Consider the following 6000-nt stretch of genomic DNA (forward strand, 5'->3'; position numbering starts at 1 on the left):
CAGAGGCTTTAACCCACTGAGCCACCCAGGTGCCCCGGACACCTTCATTTTAAATGCGGTTTCCTTTACTAATCTTAAGACTTGGAGAGAGAAAAGGACATTTAGGGTACCCGTAAGAATTAAAATGAAGAGAAATGGATATGTCATGTGTATTCACTGTTCCCACAAACGTCCACTGAGCACATACTGGTTTTTTAGGAAATTTGTTCGATGCATGGGAGAAATGCAGGCACAAGACAAGCAGTCCTGCCTTCAGATGCGTTGTATTATGCTCAAGGAAAACACAGGGAACATGAAAACAAAAGTTCAAGTTTACATTCAATGTTAAAATGTGGCAGGTGAGATAGAAACAAGGAGAGGTGATTTTGTGAGAAAAGGATCCACTGGGCAGAAAGGAAGACCTTGTTAATAATAGCACCACTGAGCAAGGATGAGTCCTTCGGGTTTTTATTTGTATTTGTTCCAGGTTTTGTTAAGATTTTATTTATTTATTTGACAGAGATAGAGAGACAGTGAGAGAGGGACAGTGAGAGAGGGAACACAAGCAGGGGCAGTGTGGGGCACCTGGGTGGTTCGGTGGGTTAAAGCCTCTGCCTTCGGCTCAGGTCATGATTCCAGGGTCCTGGGATCGAACTCCGCATCGGGCTCTCTGCTCAGCAGGAGCCTGCTTCCCTTCCTCTCTCTCTGCCTGCTTCTCTGCGTACTTGTGATCTCTCTCTGTCAAATAAATAAATAAAATCTTAAAAAAAAAAAAAAAAAACAAGCGGGGGCAGTGGGAGAGGGAGAAGCAGCCTTCCCACAGAGCAGAGAGCCCAATGCGGGGCTCCATCCCAGAACCCTTGGATCATGACCTAAGCCAAAGGCAGAAGCTTAGCAACTGAGCCACCCAGGCACCCCTGTTAGTTCTGTTAAAAGATGAAGTGAGCTACATGAAAATTTCGAAGAGCTTATTTGAGCAAACACCAAAACCATTCCGGTAACATCGAACCAAACCAGGGAAAAGGCTAATCTGAATAGGGAAGAACTTGGGGCGCTTGGGTGTCTCCGTTGGTTAAGTGGCTGCCTTCTGTTCAGGTCATGATCCCAGGGGCTTGGGACTGGAGCCCCTGCATCAGGCTCCCTGTTCAGTGGGGAGCCTCCTCCCTCTCCCTCTGCCTGTCTCTGTAGGTGGTAGAGCATCGGAGCCACTGGCATCTAACGGCCTCTTTGCTGATTTGCAGTTCCAAGCAAAAGAAGCCAGTGGCTAGGTGTCTTCCTGTGGCCTCTCTGCCCTGGAGATCCTGGGGCTCCAGCCCTTTAAGCCTTTACCCTGCTTGGCTCACTGCAGAGGCACTCAGCAGGTGTGCATGAGAACCCTTCGCCTCGTTGCTCCTCAGTCTGTAGGTCTAGAGTCCCGGTACTGGAGCGTGGAGGGAGGCAGCCTGGCCTTCCCAGAAAAACCTGTTTTCAGTTTCACCTCTGCCCTGCCCTCTCCATCAGCTTAATCTCAGCTCATTAGAAATGCTCATTCTGTCAACAACAGAGATCTCTTGACTCAGACACTTCGGTGGTAGCCCAGGAGTCAGTTCTTTAAGACGTCTCTGGGTAAGATAGACAGTTGAATGTTCCATGCTCTCCTTGTGTTCCTGAAGAAAGGCACCTGATAATTCTTGTGATTGGCGGGAATCACCTCTATAGCTACAAATTTCAGAATACAGGCTGCAAAATTTATCAGCACACATTTGTTTCCTTCACTAAAAAATGATGTCTAGAGAAGCACCTGGATGGCTCATTTGGTTAAGCGTCTGACTTCAGCTCAGGTCATGCATGATCTTGGGGTCCTGGGATTGAGCCCTGCGATGGGCTCCCTGCTCAGCGGGGAGTCTGCTTGTCCCTCCCCCTCTGCTGTCCATTTCCTGTGCTTGCTCTCTTTCTTTCTCTCTCTCAAATAAATACATAAGATCTTTTTTTTTTTTTTTAAGTAATGGCTAGAATGTCTGATGTTCTGTACTATGTTAGTGGATTAGTGCTACTTTATGAACATAAAAAGTGAAAAACCTTTAACCACTGTACCTGGTACAGAAAGACAATATTTGCAGTATGGTTTGTTTGTTTAAAGAGAGGAAGCGTGTGTAGGGAAGTAAGCTGGACAGGAAGTAAGAGAAGCTCAAGCAGACACCACAGTGAGGATGGAGCCCAGGGATGAGGTTGATCTCACAATCCCCAGATCACCAGCTGAGCCAAAATCAAGATGTGGACTGTTATCCAACTGAGACACATGGGCGCCCCATAATATCCTTTTAGAATTGCTTTTGCATATGGATGGATTGCTGTGTCTGTGCCTGTGTTCAAATACGTTCCTGTGTTACCAAATCCCAATTTTGGCTGCCTAACACTCCAAAAGTCAATACTCAAAAGAGAAGTATTGATTGGAAAGGAAAATGAGCTTTATTGGGAAGGCTGGCCACGTGGGAAGGTGGACTCTTGGACAAAGGCCAACTCCAAGGTTTCATCCTCATCCAGAGGATTTTAAAGGAGTTTAGGGCAGCTTACCAGTAAGGGGAGTACAGCAGTCCTTAAGACTTTTTTTTAAAAAAGATTTTATTTATTTATTTGACAGAGAGAGATCACAAGTAGGCAGGGAGGCAGGCAGAGAGAGAGGAGGAAGCAGGCTTCCTGCCGAGCAGAGAGCCCGACGCGGGGCTCGATCCCAGGACCCTGGGATCATGACCTGAGCCTAAGGCAGAGGCTTTAATCCACTGAGCCACCCAGGCGCCCCAACACTTCTTGACTACATGCAGACTCGATGGTACTAGCTATGGATGTCATCACAGTGCTGGAAGGTTGTGCAATGGGATCTGATCCCTTAGTACCTGGGGGTTGTACAAGAGGGTCTGTTTTGCTTAGTGGCATTTGGAAGTCCCCAGCTGTTTCTAGGAGTGAATGTGTGGTCTATAGATAAATAGAAAAGTTAATCCATCATGTAGGCTAAGGATGCTTGTTTAACCTTAAGGTTACTAGGTTGCCTGGGGGCCTGAGTTGGCTTCACCCATACACACTATTTTTCTTTTTCTTTTTTTTTTTTTTAAAGATTTTATTTATTTATTTGAGAGAGAGACAGTGAGAGAGAGCATGAGCGAGGAGAAGGTCAGAGTGAGAAGCAGACTCCCATGGAGCTGGGAGCCCGATGTGGGACTCGATCCCGGGACCCCGGGATCATGACCTGAGCCGAAGGCAGTCATCCAACCAACTGAGCCACCCAGGCGTCCCAACACTATTTTTCTTAGTACAGAAGAATCTCAGCTGCCCCCAGTTGGAGCTCAAACTTTCCAGGCAGCTTCTTCTTTCCAACTTGTCTATTGAATCAGATGGAAGACCCTGCTGGCAAGGCATCCACTGATAGGAACCAAAACTACCCCCTCGAGGACTTTTTGCCCTGAGCCAGCAAGTCCCCACTCATGACTGACTCCAGGACAATGATCTGTTTGACTTTCACTGCCTACCTGCGTGTACCCCCCACCTTGGCCCCACATTTTCCTTCTACAAACCTGGAAGCATTCTCCGCACATTGGAGACAATCTTTGAGCGGTTTGGCCACTGTCTTCTCTGTGCTGGGCTTGCTGAGATGCCTTTCTGCTCTTCCGCCTCTGCTTTCTCTGTCTTTGGATTTTTGCACCAGGAAGTGGCCAAACCTAGTCTGACTGGGACCCCCCAGGAGAAGTGCTCTCGCACCCCTGTGCCCCAACCCTACAACAAAGTTATAATTTGTTTTTGGGTTTGTTTGTTTTTAAGATTTTATTTATTTGAGAGAGAGAGCACAAGCAGGAGGAGGGCTAGTGGGAGAGGGAGAGGCAGACTCCCCACTGAGCAGGGAGCCCAAGGCAGGGCTCTATCCCGGAACACCCAGACCCGTGACCTGAGTCTAAAGGTTTAATTGACTGAACCACCCAGGTGCCTCAAAGTCATAATTTGTTGAAAAACCTGCACCTGACATTTTTCCCCATTAAGATAACTGTGGACAACCTAATCCTCTGAGTTTAGGCCAGACTTGTACTCACATCAGCGCCAAAGCGGTCACGATGGTGCATGCGAGAGGAATGGAGGACTCACCTGCAGACTGTGCTGTGTCCCTGAGGGGCAAAGGAGCGCCAGAGCTCTGGGTAGACCACTGACTTAAGGATTGATGGTGGGAACGTCCTCTCCAGTGAAGTACGGGTACTCAACCCAGACGGCCTTTCAGTAACTTCCAAATGTCTCCTCTGTCTCTGCCCCTGCCCTCCAAACTGGCATCAGGCCCTGCTGCAGGCCCCTTCCTGGCATGTCCTCCGAGATGAGACCATGATCCTACATGTGTCCAGGGGTGGGAGGGGGAGTTAAGGCTTCCACAGGTTGCTTCACACCTAACCTATGGATCTTCTTACTTCTGATAGAGGCCCTCCTTCGGGTGGAGAGGGACTCCTGAATCCACCCCCGATCTTCTGGATGAGGCCCACCAGGAGAGAATCCCCATCTTTTCCGGGACAGGCCCCATACCACCTGGTTCCCAGTCCTTCCTGGCCAGGTGGAGGATGGAGGGGCCCAGTGCCCTCTACCCCTCCCTGGCCCCAGCCCACTTTCCCTGAGACAGCTGCCTGGGAACACAGTCCACAGTGGCAGCGAGATGCACGAATGTTGACTCTTTAGGGACCTGCAGCCAACTATTACAGAAAGAGAAGGAATTACATCACTTGGAGGCTGGGGTTCCATGGTGAGAATCTCCCAAGAAGCGACTCTGAACTGAGCTGGTGGACACAATAACCCTGTTGCTACTAAGGTGAGACGACAGCTCATCAGTCACCAATCAGGGTGTTCAGAGACGTCCCTCCCCTCTGGCCTGTCAGGGTTAATGTCTCCTGTCTGTGAGGCTCCTGCAGACCTCCAGCCAGCTCCCAGCCCCAACAGCCACTGTCTGCCCGGCCTTGTCACATCTCCTGCACACGCCAAGGTTTAGTTTTCCTTCAAACACCCAAGTTCAGTTTTTCACCACCTACTCTGAGCACATCGCTCTCACCATGGGAGAATTTACACTCTAGAAATTGGCAAACGCTACAAAGCTGGGATGGATTGTTTTTCCGAATGCCTGGACTTAAGAAAACGATGACATAATGGAATGAATGTGCCCTAGACTTAAACATGTAAGGTGTTTTGGTCCATGACAATGGGTAGGCCACAAAAACCTAATGTACTTAATGAAAAAATAGCCTTTTAGTATTACCATTACACTACAGAGAAAAATGTAACACCAGGTAAGAATGAGAAAAACTCTAACATTTATTTTTGTTGTGTGCATGGCTTATTTGTAATTGAAAAAGAACTGGCCATAACCACATCAAAGAAAGTAGGCAAGTGAAACAAACAAATTGTATGAAAGAAGACATACAGGTGGTAAAGAAACTCATGAAATAATGCTGAAAGTCAGAAATCCCTAGGAAATGCAATTACAACATAGCACTGCACACTACTAAAAGGACTGACATTAGATGTCCTATGAAGTACTGGGAGGGGCTGGAAATACTAGAACTCTCATACACACCTGGTGGGAATGCAATAGCGAGTAGTTCAGAACTCATGGCACCCCGTTGGCACTTTCAGGAAAATGTTAACACTCACCTACCTGTACCTAGCCATTGTGCTAAAGTTTTTGTTTTTTTTTTTAATATTTATTTATTTGACAGAGAGACACAGCGAAAGAGGGAACACAAGCTGGGGGAGTGAGAGAGGGAGAAGCAGGCTTCCCACCAAGCCGGGAGCCCGATGCGGGGCTCGATCCCAGAACCCTGGGATCATGACCTGAGCCAAAGGCAGATGCTTAACGACTGAGCCACCCAGGTGCCCCAAGTTTTTTTTTAAAGATTTTATTTATTTTATTTATTTGACAGACAGAGATCACAAATAGGCAGAGAGGCAGGCAGAGAGAGAGAGGGGAGGAAGCAGGCTCCATGCAGAGCAGAGAGCCCAATGTGGGGCTCGATCCCAGAATCC

This window comes from Lutra lutra, chromosome 17 (assembly GCF_902655055.1).
Source record: "Lutra lutra chromosome 17, mLutLut1.2, whole genome shotgun sequence".
Lineage (NCBI taxonomy): Eukaryota > Metazoa > Chordata > Mammalia > Carnivora > Mustelidae > Lutra > Lutra lutra.